Genomic DNA, 15,075 nt, shown 5'->3' on the forward strand with positions numbered 1-15,075 from the left:
ACCAGTACAACCTACCCCATGTACTGGTAAGTGCCGAGCCTAACCTCGACGAAGTAGTAACGAGGCTAAGGCATGTCACTTACATTAACCTGAACGCAATAATAATAACAAAAACAATAATAGAAATAAATCAGGTAACTCATTTTAACAATTGAAGTCAACTCGGCAGTCATAACCAATTATTATTTCAATCAAATTCTGTTGCGGCGTGCAACCCGATCCCAATATATCTTTTCAATCAATTCTATTGCGGCGTGCAACCTGCTCTTCCAATATATTCATTTCAATCAATTCTGTTGCGGCGTCCAACCCGTTCCTCCAATATATTCATTTCAATCAATTCAGTTGTGGCGTGCAACCCGTTCTTCCAATATATTCATTTCAATCAATTCTGTTACGGCGTGCAACCCGTTCCTCCAATATATATTCACTATTATTTTTGTTGCGGCGTGCAACCCACTCCTTCAATATATTCGTTTACCAATTCTTATAAAAGAAATTACTCCAATAAATGAAATAATTAATATGAAATTATAAGACAACAAGCATACAATAATTATGATTTATTAGAAATACGTGATGATAAGTAGCAATTAATTATGAAATTTAAGGATGTAATAGGCATTTTAATAATTAGTATGCTAAACGTCAAGTGGCAATCAAGTCACATAAATCAAATAAGCATGTAGCAATTATAGCATGGATTCAAGGCATGATATTGAGTAAAGAACAAGAGAGAAACAATTAATATAGTGATTAATTCATGATTTAAAATGATTTATGATTTTTCAAGTAATTATGCAAATAATTAATTTGATGATGTATAGACACTCGTCACCTCGTCTATACGTCATTCACATGCATTTCACATAACAATTAATTTAAGAGTCCTATTCCCTCAAGTCAAGGTTAACCATGACACTTACCTCGCTTCGCAACCAAATTCAAGTTTTCAATACACCCTTGCCTCGCGAATTAGTGTCTGAAATCCTCAAATCTAGTCATAAACAATTTAATATACTCAATACAAATCGTAGGAATTAATTCCATATGAATTTACAAATTTTCCGGATAAAAATCCGAAATTTATTTTAAAACATTAACAGTGGGACCCACCTATCAAATTTCGAAAAATCTTGTGAACACCGAACACCCGTTCCGATACGAGTTCAACCATATAGAAATTATCGAATTCTGACATCAGATTGGCTTTCAAATCTTCATTTTATATTTTTGGAAGATTTTATAAAAATCTGATTTTTCTTCCATAAATTCACGGATTCATGATATAAATGAGTATGGAATCATGAAATATAATCAATATAGGATAAGGATCACTTATCCCAATGTTTTCCCGTGACAATCGCCTAAAAATCGTCTTACCCGAGCTCAAAAATCGAAAATGGTTGAAAATGGGACGAAATCCCATTTACAGAACTTAGTTCTGTTGCCCAGGTTTTTTACTCTTTGCGAACGCGGTAAGTGCCTCGCGTTCACGAAGCACAAATTTGTGCTGTCCTACATTGCCCTTCACGAACACGAGGGCTACCTCGCGAACGCGATGCTTGCCTGGCTTGGCCTACATGAACGCGAGATACCCTTCGCGAACGTGAAGGAAAAATTCCTGGACAGCCTCTTTCCCTTCGCGATCGCGATGCCCTATCGCGAACGCGAAGAACAACCCCGCTTGCCTCCAGTTTCTTCTTCACGAACGCGAGACCCCTCTCGCGAACGCGAAGAAGGAAACCAGAAGAAGATTTCTGCAGTTTTCCCAAGTCCAAAAATGATCTGTTCACCACCCGAAATCAACCCGAGACCCCCGGGACCCCAACCAAATATACCAACAAGTCCCGAAATATGATACGGACTTATAGCCTGTTTGGCCAAGCTGGAGAAATCAGCTTATTTTGAGAAGTGCTTTTTTCAAAAGTGCTTTTGAAAAACGTACTTTTGGAGAGAAGCAGTTTGTATTTGGCTAATCACTCTGAAAAGCACTTTTGAGCAATAATTTATGTTTGGCCAAGCTTTTCAGAAAGTGCAAGTATCAAATTACGAATAAGGACATGAATAGATTTACTTAATAGTTAATATTATAAGTAAATAAATAATCTTAAAAAAAAAATTACATGCAATAATTAAATCTTTTCATTTTATTTAAGTAAAATATGAAAATAAAATTTAAAAGTACTTAATTCTTTTAATATAAGTTAAATGTATTAAAAATTATTTAACAAATATAAAAGCATTCACCCCTAAAGTCACTATATATTAGAAAGCTATCCTAAAAATAATAAAAAATATTTATACATTAATATCCTAAGTATTAGGTTTAACAGTTATTTTAGTATATACTATATTTTATTAAGGGTATTTTTGATAAGAAGAAAAGTCAAAACTGCTTCTGCTTCTGCTTTTGGAAGAAGCTATTTTTTTCTGCTTCTCAGAAACTGCTTCTACTTCTTCCCAAAAGTACTTTTTCCCCAAAAAAAGCTTTCCCAAACACCTCAAGTTAGGAAAAAAAGTGCTTTTGAAAAAAAAAATCACTTTTGGCCTCTTGAGAAGCTTGGCCAATCAGACTATTACTCGGTGTTTCAAATCACGTCAAACAACATCAAAATCATAATTTACACCTCGATTCGAACTTCTGAGTTTTAAACTTTTTAATTTACAAAGCTCGTGCCGAAACATGTTAAATGAATCCGGAATGATTTCAAATTTGGCACACAAGTCATGAATGACATAATGGAGCTATTCCAATTTTCGAAATCTCAATCCGAGTCCGATATCCATAAAGTCAACCCCGTGGTCAAATTTTAGAAACCTTTAGCTTTTAGATTTCTAGTTTCCGCTAAAGGGTGATAATTTGAGCTAGGGATCTCCGAATTTGATTCCAGGCATACGCCCAAGTCCCAAATCATGATACGAACCTACTGAAACTGTTAAAACACTGATCCGGGTTCGTTTGCTAAAAATGTTGAGTGAAGTTAACTTAGTTGAGTTTTAAAGCTCTATTTCACATTTTAATCAATTTTTCACATAAAACTTTCCGAAAAATTATACTGACTGTGCACGCAAGTCGAGGAATAATGAATAGTGCTTTTCGAGGTCTTAGATCATAGAAATAATTATTAAATTTAAAGATAACCTTTTGGGTCATCACATTCTCCACCTCTAAAACAAATGTTCGTCCTCGAACGAAGTTAGAAAAAGTACCTGAGCTAGTGAAAAGGTGTGGATATTTACTCCGCATGTCCGATCGGATTCCCAGGTAGATGCTTCTACTGGCTGACCTCTCCATTGCACCCGAACTGAAGGGTAACTCTTAAACCTCAACTGTCGGACTTGCCGGGCTAGAATAGCTACTGGCTCCTCTTCATAAGTCAAATCTTTGTCCAATTGGACTGAGCTAAAATCTAACACATGGGACGGATCACCATGATATTTTCGAAGCATAGACACATGGAACACCGGATGAACAGCTGATAAACTAGGTGGTAATACAAGCATGTAGGCTACTTCACCCACCCTTTCAAGAATTTCAAAGGGTCCAATATACCTAGGGCTCAACTTACCCTTCTTTCCGAACCTCATTACACCTTTCATAGGTGAAACCCGGAGCAATATTCTTTCTCCAATCATGAATGCAATATCACGAACCTTACGGTCGGCGTAACTCTTTTGCCTAGACTAAGCTGTGCGAAGTCGATCCTGAATAACTTTGACCTTATCCAAGGCATCATGTACCAAATCGGTACCCAACAATCGAGCCTCTCCCGGTTCAAACCATCCAATTGGCGAACGACATCGCCTTCAGAATAATGCCTTATATGGAGCCATTTGAATGCTCGACTGGTAGCTATTATTATAAGCAAACTCCACAAGTGAAAAGAATTGATCCCAAGAACCTCCAAAGTCTATAACACAAGCGCGTAGCATATCTTCCAATATCTGAATAGTAGGGTCTGACTGTCCGTTTGTCTGTGGATGAAATGTTGTACTCAACTCAACCCGCGTGCCTAATTCACGATGTACAGCCCTCTATAAGTGTGAGGTAAATTGCGTACCTCGATCTGAAATAATAGACATGGGCACACCGTGAAGGCGGACAATCTCATGAATGTAAGTTTCAGCTAACCACTCTGAAGAATAGGTAACTGCCACCGGAATGAAATGTGCTGACTTGGTCAACCTGTCCACAATGACCCAAACTGCATCAAATTTTCTCCGAGTTCGTGGGAGTCCAACAACAAAATCCATAGTGATACGCTTCCACTTCCACTCAGGAATTTCTAACTTATGAAGCAAACCACCAGGTCTCTGATGCTCGTACTTAACTTGCTGACAATTCAGACACCGAGTTACATATGCAACTATATCCTTCTTCACTCTCCTCCACCAATAATGTTGCCGCAAATCTTGATACATTTTGGCGGTACCTGGATGAATAGAATACCTGGAACTGTGGGCCTCTTCCAGAATTAATTCACGAAGCCCATCCACATTAGGCACACAAATACGACCCTGCATTCGCAGAACTCCATCTTCCCCCACAAAAACCTGTTTGGCACCACCGTGTCGCACCGTGTCCTTGAGGACAAGTAAATGAGGATCATCATACTGCCGTCCTCTGATGTGCTTATATAAAAAAGATCGAGTGACTGTGCAAGCTAAGACCCGACTAGGCTCTGAAACATCTAACCTCACGAACTGATTAGCCAAAGTCTGGACATCTACAGCTAACGGTCTCTCACTAACCGGAATATAAGCAAGGCTGCCTATACTCACAGCCTTTCTACTCAAAGCATCGACCACCACATTAGCCTTTCCGGGGTGATACAAAATGGTGATATCATGGTCTTTCAACAACTCCAACCATCTTCTCTGCCTCAAATGGAGATCTTTTTGTTTGAACAGATACTGAAGGCTACGATGATCAGTAAATACCTCACATAAGACACCGTAGAGATAATGCCTCCAAATCTTCAGCGCGTGAACAATGGCTGCCATGAACATGATAATTCTTCTCATGAACTTTCAACTTCCGCGACGCATATGCAATAACATTGCCATCTTGCATCAATACTGCACCAAGCCCAACGTGAGATATATCACAATACACAGTATAAGATCCTGAACCTGTGGGTAATACCAACACTAGCATCGTAGTCAAAGCAGTCTTGAGCTTCTGAAAGCTCAACTCACACTCGTCTGACCATTTGAATGGGACACCTTTCTGGGTCAGTCTGGTCAATGGGCTTGCTATAGATGAAAACCCTTCCACGAACTGATGATAATAACCTGCCAAACCTAGGAAACTCCGGATCTCTGTAACTGAAGTAGGTCTAGGCCAATTCTGAACAGCCTCTATCTTCTTAAGATCCACTTTTATGCCTTCTGTCGTTACAACATGCCCCAAAAAGGCAACTGAGTCTAAATAAAATTCACATTTTAAAAATTTTGCATATAATTGATTATTCTTCAAAGTCTAAAGCACACTCTGAAGATGTTGTTCATGCTCCTCTCGACTGCTGGAGTAAATCAAGATATCATCGATGAATACAACCACAAAAGAATCCAAATAGGGCTTGAACACCCGATTCATCAAATCCATAAATGTTGCTGGGGCATTTGTCAGCCCAAATAACATCACTGGGAATTCGTAATGCCCATACCGAGTTCGAAAAGTTGTCTTAGGGACATCAGATGACCCAATCTTCAATTGATGGTAACCAGACCTCAAATCAATCTTAGAAAATACCTTGGCACCCTGAAGCTGATCAAATAAGTTATCAATTCTTGGCAGCTGATATTTGTTTTTGATAGTGGCCTTGTTCAACTGCCGATAATCTATACACATCCACATAGAGCCATCTTTCTTCTTTACAAATAGTACTGGTGCACCCTAGGGCGAGACACTAGGTCTAATGAATCACTGATCAATCAAGTCTTGTAACTGCTCCTTCAATTCTTTCAACTCCGACGGGGCCATACGGTACGGCGGAATAGAAATGGGTTGAGTGCCCGGAGCCAAATCAATACATAAGTCAATATCTCTATCGGGTGGCATCCCCGGCAAATCTGCAGGAAATACTTCTGAAAATTCACGAACAACTGGTACTGAGTTCATAGAAGGAACATCCGCACTGGGATCGCGAATATAAGCCAAATAGGCTAGACACCCTTTCTCGACCATACGCCGAGCCTTCATATAAGAAATAACCATGCTGGTAGAATGACCATAAGTTCCTTTCCACTCTAACCAAGGTAACCCCACATGGCTAGGGTCACTGTCTTGGAATGACAATCCAATATAGCATGATAAGGTGACAGCCAATCCATACCCAAGATGATATCAAAATCTACCATATCAAGAAGTAGAAGATCCACACTAGTCTCAAGACTACCAATAATAACCCCACACGAACGATAGACATGATCTACTATAACAAAGTCTCCCACCGGTGTAGGTACATACACAGAAGCACACAGAGAATCACAAGACACAACCAATATGAAGCAAAATAGGAGGACACATAGGAATAAGTAGATCCTACATCAAATAGAACTGAAGCATCTCTATGGCAAACTGGAATAATACCTGTGATCACAGTATCGGATGACTCGGCCTCAGGCCTAGATGGAAAAGCATAAAATCGGGGTTGGGCCCCACCACTCTGAACTGCGTCCCTGGGACGACCTCTAACTGTCTGGCCTCCACCTATAACGTTCTGACCTCCACCTCTAATGGCCTGACCTCTACCTCTAGCTGCCTGACCCCTACCTCTAGCTGGCTGAGCAGGCAGTGAAGTCACTGGTGCCGGTATGATGGCACGAGAATCCTACCGAGATTTGTTACTCAACAACCTAGGGAAATATCTCTTGATGTGACCAATGTTCCCACACTCATAACACCCATCCTGATGCCGTGGCGGCTGAAACTGAAGCTGACCCGAATGGGTCGGATAACTGCCGTAGTGACTCTGGAGTGGTGTAGCACTGATATGAGCTGAATGTGCACTAGTTGTTGGCTGCCCAGAGTAAGGCATAATAGGACCGTGACTCCCTGAAGCACCGGGAGATACCTGGAGTGTTGAATGAAATGATCTGGGAGGATGACCCCTACCAAAATTACCCGTGCCTCCAGACGTGGCACCACTGAAACCACCGAACTGACGAGGCCTCTTATCAGACCTCTGCCCTCTCACCTATGAAAGAACCATCTCGATCCTCCTCGCGACATTAGCAGCCTCATAAAAGGGAATCTCACTTCCGGTCTCCTTGGCCCTCTGAAGCCTGATAGGGTGAGTGAGTCCCTCGATAAACCTCCTCACTCTCTCTCCCTCAGTAGGTAGTAAAAGGAGAGAATGATGGGCTAAATCCACAAAACGGGACTCATACTGAGTAACAGTCATACTGCCTCGCTGTAGACGCTCAAATTGCTTGTGGTAATCCTCTCTCAGTGTGATAGGAAGGAATTTCTCCAGAAATAGCTGCGAGAACTGCTCCCAGGTAAGTGCAGGCGATCCAACTGGTCTGGTCAATGTATAATCTCTCCACCACCTCTTGGCGGAACCCGTCATATGAAATACAGCAAAATCAACCCCCTTGGTCTCAACTATACCCATGTTCCGCAGCACCTCATGGCAGCGGTTAAGATAATCCTGTGGGCCCTCAGAAGGTGTACCACTTAAGTGAATTGGAAAGAGCTTGGTAAACTTATACAGTCTCAATAAGGCCTCAAAATACATGGCGGACCAACCACCGGTCTGTGCCGGAACAACTGGCTGAACTACCCCAACTGGCGGGGCTGCGGGAGCCTGATTCTGGGGGCATCTATTCCGGAGCGGGAATAGTGGGAGTTTGTGCTCCTCCCCCATCGTGTGAGATGGCTGGTGCCACTGGAAATGTACCATTCTGGGCCACGCCCTCCATAAGACTTAACAAATGGACTAGAGCGTCCTAAACCACTAGAGTAGCTATGAATCCTTCCGGGACCTGAACTGGTCCAACTGGTACAGTCTGAACTGGAACCTCCTCCTGAAGATCCACCTAAGGTTCTATAACAGGTGCGGCTACTCGAGCTCTAGACTGAGCCCTACCTCCGCCTCGGCCCCTAACACGACCTCGACCTCGACCTCTACCCCTGGCCATAGTTTCCATCGGGGGCTCTTGTCCCTGTCCGTCGGTAGATTTATTACATGTTCTCGCCATATGCGAGAGAATAAGAATAAAATGGTTCAATTATCGATGATAGAATAAAATCGCATGATAGGATAAGAAAGAAGTGTTATTGTTACTAAACTTCATAGCCTTTGAAAGATAATTACAGAAATCTCCGTACCGATCCTTCAGACTCTACTTAGTTTGCTCGTGACTCGTGAGACCTATGCAACCTAGTGATCTGATACCAAATGTCACGACCCGAAATTCTCACATTTGGGACTGTGATGGCGTCTAACATTTCACTTGCTAGGCAAGCCAACATTAGAATACAATTAGCCATTTTAACATAATTTTAAATTAATTAATAACAAAGAAAATAAATACGGAAATAAAGTCTGAAATAAGGTAAATAATCCATAATAGACGCGATATCTAAATATCATCCCAGAATTTGGAGTCACAAGTGCACGAGCATCTAGAATAATACAAACAAGGGTTTGAACGAAATAAAGTTGTCTAAAAGAAAGCACACAGCTAAACTAAAGTAGAAGGGGACTTCAGAGCTACGAACGTCGTGCAGCTATACCTCAAGTCTCCACTGGTAGCTGAATCTGAGTAAGTCTATGGTACGCTGCTGGGACTAACTCCGAAGTCTGTACAAAAAGTGCAGATTGTAGTATCAGTACAACCGATCCCATGTACCGGTAAGTGCCGAGCCTAACCTCGACGAAGTAGTGACGAGGCTAAGGCAGGTCACTTACATTAACCTGAATGCAATTATAATAATAACAACAATAGTAGAAATAAATCAGGTAACTCATTTTAACAGTTGAAGTCAACTCGGTAGTCATAACCAATTATTATTTCAATCAAATTCCATTGCGGCGTGCACCCCGATCCCACAATATATTCATATTCAATTCTGTTGCGGCGTGCAACTCGATCCCAATATATCTTTTCACTCAATTCTGTTGCGGCGTACAACCCGCTCCTTCAATATATTCATTTCAATCAATTCTGTTGCGGCGTGCAACTCGTTCCTCCAATATATTCATTTCAATCAATTCGGTTGCGGCGTGCAACCCGTTCCTCCTATATATTCATTTCAATCAATTCTGTTGCGGCATGCAACCCGTTCGTCTAATATATTCACTTTTATTTCCGTTGCGGCGTGCAACCCGCTCCTCCAATATATTCGTTTACCAATTCTTATAAAAGAAATTACTCCAATAAATGCAATAATTAATATGAAATTATAAGACAACACGCATACAATAATTATGATTTATTAGAAATAAGTGATGACAAGTAGTAATTAATTGTGGAAATTAAGGATGTAATAGGTATTTTAATAATTAGTATGCTAAACGTCAAGTGGCAATCAAGTCACATAAATCAAATAAGTATATAGCAATTATAACATGGATTCAAGGCATGATATTGAGTAAATAACACGAGAGAAACAATTAATATAGTAATTAATTCACGATTTAAAATGATTTATGATTTTTCAAGTAATTATGCAAATAATTAATTTGACGACGTATAGACACTCGTCACCTGGCCTATAAGTCATTCCTATGCATTTCATATAATAATTAATTTAAGGGTTCTATTCCCTCAAGTCAAGGTTAACCACGACACTTACCTCGCTTCGCAACCAAATTCAAGTTTGCAATACACCCTTGCCTCGCAAATTAGTGTCCGAAATCCTCAAATCTTGTCATAAACAATTAAATATACTCAATACAATTCATAGGAATTAATTCCATATGAATTTATAAATTTTCTAGATAAAAATCCAAAATTTATTTTAAAAATCAACAGTGGGACCCACATCTCGAATCTCGGAAAAACTCGAGAAATCCTACCACCCGTTCCGATACGAGTTCAACTATACAAAAATTATCGAATTCCGACATTGTATTGGCTTTCAAATCTTCATTTTACATTTTTGGAAGATTTTATAAAAATCTGATTTTGCTTCCATAAATTCACGGATTCATGATATAAATGAGTATGGCATCATGAAATATAATCAATATAGGATAAGGAATACTTACCCCAATGTTTTCCCGTGAAAATCGCCTAAAAACCGTCTTACCCGAGCTCAAAAATCGAAAATGGTTGAAAATGGGAGGAAATCCCATTTACAGAACTTAAGTTCTGTTGCCCAGGTTTTTAACTCTTAGCGAACGTGGAAAGTGCCTCGCGTTCGCGAAGCACAAATTTTTGCTGTCCAACATTGCCCTTCGCGAATGCGAGGGCTACCTCGCGAACGCGATGCTTGCCTGGCTTGGCCTTCGCGAATGCGAAGGCAAAATTTCTGGCCAGCCTTTTTCCCTTCGCGAACACGAATAACAACCTCGCCTACCTCCAGTTTCTTCTTCGCGAACGCGAGACCCCTCTCGCGAACGCGAAGAAGGAAACCAGAAGCAGATTGCCAACAAGTCTTGAAACATGATACAGACTTACTCGGGGTTTCAAATCACGTCAAACAACATCAAATTCACAATTTACACTTCGATTCGAACTTTTGAGTTTTAAACTTTTCAATTTACAAAGCTCGTGCCGAAACATGTTAAATGAATCCGGAATGACTTCAAATTTGGCACACAAGTTATGAATGACATAACAGAGCTATTTCAATTTTTGGAATCTCAATCCGAGTCTGATATCCATAAAGTCAACCCCGTGGTCAAACTTTAGAAACATTTAGCCTTTAGATTTCTAGTTTCCGTTAAAGGGTGATAATTTGAGTTAGGGACCTCCGAATTTGATTCCGAGCATACGCCCAAGTCCCAAATCATGATACGGACCTATTGGAACTATTAAAACACTGATCCGGGTCTGTTTTCTAAAAATGTTGACCGACGTCAACTCAGTTGAGTTTTAAAGCTCTATTTCACATTTTAATCAATTTTTCACATAAAACTTTCCGAAATATTATACGGACTGCACACGTAACTCGAGGAATAATGAATAGTGCTTTTCAAGGTCTTATCTCATAGAAATAATTATTAAATTTAAAGATGACATTTTGGGTCATCACAAAAAGTCTCATGTTCAAATCTTGAAAAGAAAGAATTTTTTTATAAGAAATGATTTAACCTCCTTCTAATAAGCTTACAAGATGTGTACTAGTGGACTTCAGATACCATATGATTAAATAAGCCAAAAAAGAAAGTTGGTTTGAACTCTATAAAAAAGCACGATGTAGAGAAGCTGATCGAAGTGTCACTTCATGCTTGATCGATCTAATATTACTCTGTAAATATCTTTTATGCCATTAGTATTATTTACTCGAAAAACGGATAGAGTTGAATTTATACGTAGTTCTAAGGATATGTGGTATAATTTGGTACAAAACTGAAAATATAAGTAAATGTATATTGAAATTGACTGTAAAAGGAATGAACACAAAATTAAATTGGATGAAGAATGACTGATAAGAGAACAAGATGAATCAATATCAAAGCCCCAAAAAAGATAGTATTTGCTAGATGTTATGTAAATCTCAATGAATCTAAATCTGTGAGTCCATGAATGCCCTTCTACAAATGATAACCACTCTTAATATAGTGGGAGAATCCTATTTTTGATATAATTAAAAATATACTGTGGAGATCCCATGATATATTAATTAATTATCTTTTCCTTGATTCAAGCCGTGATTTCCGCCGAGATTCTCCCACAATTACGGCTATAACGGCCTTTTTTGTCTCTTGATTCGATTTCGATCTTGACCGATATTGGTGTTGATCTGTCTCTTGGCTTGATCTCAATCTTGGTCGGTCTCTGGGGCTCGATCTTATCTGCATATCATGGCCCGATATTACAATGATGAACCTTGGACCATCATGTTCCAATCTCGATTAGTCATAAGAAGGGAAAACTCGATTTTGACCGTATACAGATAGTCCTCTCGTTTCTCGAAAAGAAGTGGAGAGAAACGATATGATTTTTCAACCTCCGATTAGATGAATGCTGACGTCTACGATGAGCCCGATTGTGACGTATGTGACAAACGTCCCGTCGGTCCCGATACCAAGGTATTAAATACGCGTCAGTCGATGGTCGGCCACTCCAATTTTGAACCGTCACTATGAAATCTATATATAGCCCTCCACTTCATTATTTCAAAATTTTACCTTCAAATCTTTTTCATTTCAATCTTCACAGTTCTTCGCCTTTCCCAAAGCTCCATATTTCCAGGTTTTGGAATTTCTTTGCTTGTTCTTCTCAAAATATCAAATACTTCACTCTCCCTTCTTCTTTGTTCACAAAAATTTAGATGGCAAAAATATCTAAAACTGTTCTGCAGAAAGAGGATGCTTCCTCATCTCGGCCGGCCGGCGAGAAAACAGTGGTGGAGCCACGCCTTGAAGAACTTGTTCCCGGGGGGGGGGGTGCGTTATTGATTCTGATTTTAAGGTTGAGAAACCCTCATCGGTTGCTGGTCGATGCGAGCCGGTATCGAGATATTTATGCTCGATACCACAAAGTCCTCTTTATCTGGTGAAAAAAAACTGCAGTTGGGAAAACAAAGAGGTTATGATACAGGCACCGGAGGAGGCGATCACTACCCACGTGGAAGGGTACTTGAGTGTTTACACTTATCCGTTCATGCTGGGTCCCCTCGATTCAGTCATCGTTGATATTTTCAAGAAATACCAAGTGACCGTCGGTCAAATTCACTCTTCTTTCTGGAGGATTGTGATACTGCTTCATTTCTTTATGAGAAAAATCGACTGGCTTCCCTTCGCGCTCGACCACCTCGTAAGATTATATAACCCTCGACTTTACGGAGGTGGGCTGATAAATCTTCAATGCTGGGCCACCAAGGCGTTCACTTCGAGCATAGATGAAGATAAAGATCAGGGTTGGATGGGCCGGTTCGTTCGAGTGAAGACCTCAGACCTAATCATGACTGAGAGTATGCCATTTCCCGAGAAATGGAATATGAAACGTAAGTATGATCCCGTTTTTAGTTTTTGTTGTTTTTACTTCTTCATCTTTTCTTATCAGAGTCATTGCTTGGATGCCGGGTGTGGTTCCCCATCTCGAGAACTGGGTCAGGAGCTTGGTTTAGACGTCAACATATGCCGAGCGCACGTGGAATGATTTGTCAAAGGGTCGGTGGGAGGCTCGTACTCATAGTAAACCTTCTTCTTGGTTTACCGATTTTCCTATCGTTCAAGCATTATTTCAGGTATAAGTTTTACTTACTTTTCTTTCTTTGTAGGTCTCGGAAAAGATGCGGTCATAAGACCCCCACCAGGTGATGAAGAAGCTTTACCGCCTATCTCAAAACCGGAGAAGGTGATTGAGAGAAAAAGGGCCTCAGACTCCGAGGGTCAAAAACCCAAGAAGAGAGCGGCCCGTAAACCCAAGGCGAATATAATCCCTTTGACTATGGAGTCGGTCCTGAGTCTAAGGGAAGAAGAAGAAGAAGAAGAAGAAAAAGAAGAAGAAGAAGAAGAAGAAGAAGAAGAAGAAGAAGAAGAAGAAGAAGAAGGTGACTTAGGGCTGGTGGCCCGTGCACGGGTTAGCACCGATACTAAAAAACTTCGGTATCGGTGGGAGTTGATACTGCTCCGTCCAGGCTTGATGAGGTCGAGGAGGAGACTTTGACCCAAGTTCCCGAGCCGAGGGGGACCGAGGATGTTTTACCTCGGGGCAAAGAGACCGTCGAAGAGGCGGTAGATGCCAGTGCACAAACCGAGCTCGAGGCTCCCCAAGACGGAGGTGGCACCCAAAAAGACCTACTCGGGGCAATAGAGATCGGGATTCCCCCTCTTTCCCTTCATTTTCCCAGTCGATGATACGTGACGCTCAAGTTGTGGAGACTTGTCATGGGGAGAGAGACCATGGAGAGAAGGATCCTTTCCGTGGTTATTTTATCCAGGTAGAAGATGTCACCGGTCCGAGTGACTTCGAGGCTCCAAAGAAGAGCTCGAGCGAGGTGGGAGCGCCTTGCCTTTTCAACGAATCCCGATAGGCCCTGAATTGGGTAAGCTCATATTTTCTTCGTCAATTTTCATACTTGTGTTTTTCTTCCCTTGTATAATTCCTTCTTTTTATTTTTGTAGGCTTCTGTGCTCCATCACGAGGCATTTTTTTGATCCCGAAGGGAGTTGTGCCGGTACGAAGCCAAAGTCTGAGGGCTTATTGAGGAGAGTGATGCCTTCAAGCTTCTCAGTGAGCAAAGATAAGGAGAAGCAAAAGGACTTCGGGCTGAGCTAGAAGCGGCTTAGAAAGAACAAGCTAAGATGGCCGAGCAGGTAAAAAGAATCTTTGAATTTAATGATACTGACTCGGGAGTGATGGCTAATAGTTCGGTCCCGCAGGTCCAACAAAAGTTCGATGTGATGAGGTAGCTTCGTGCTGAAGTGGACGCAGTGAATTTGGAGGCCGAGGAATGGAAGAAGAACGTGGACCGCCTAGCCTCAAAAAAGGAGACTGCCCGAACCCAATTGGCCTCGGCTAAGATCCAACTCCGATGATTGAAAGAGAGATCCTTGGTACAAGTCAAGAAAATCGAGGAATTCCAGTCTTGGTTGGGCTCATCAACTTCTGATCAAGATAGACTGGCCACAAAACTTGCAGTGTCCAAATCAGAGGTCGAGAAAACCATGGCCAATGTTGATGCAATGGTGGCGGTTTACCGATCCGATGCCGAAGCTACTTAGGTTCGAGCAAGGGAGGTTGCGGAGGCTACTCAGGCTCGAGCAAACTGGGTTGCCGAGCATGCTAAATGCCAGTCTCGAAGGGAGACCCTCGAGGAGATCCATGCTCGTGGATTTGATCTTACATCCGAGATCGAGAAAGCTAAGGATCTTACAACCGAAACCAGAGTGTTGGACTTTCCCGATGATGATGATACCGGGAGTACGAGCGGATCTGAAAGTG

This window comes from Nicotiana tomentosiformis, chromosome 7, assembly GCF_000390325.3.
Source record: "Nicotiana tomentosiformis chromosome 7, ASM39032v3, whole genome shotgun sequence".
Taxonomy (NCBI): Eukaryota; Viridiplantae; Streptophyta; class Magnoliopsida; order Solanales; family Solanaceae; genus Nicotiana; species Nicotiana tomentosiformis.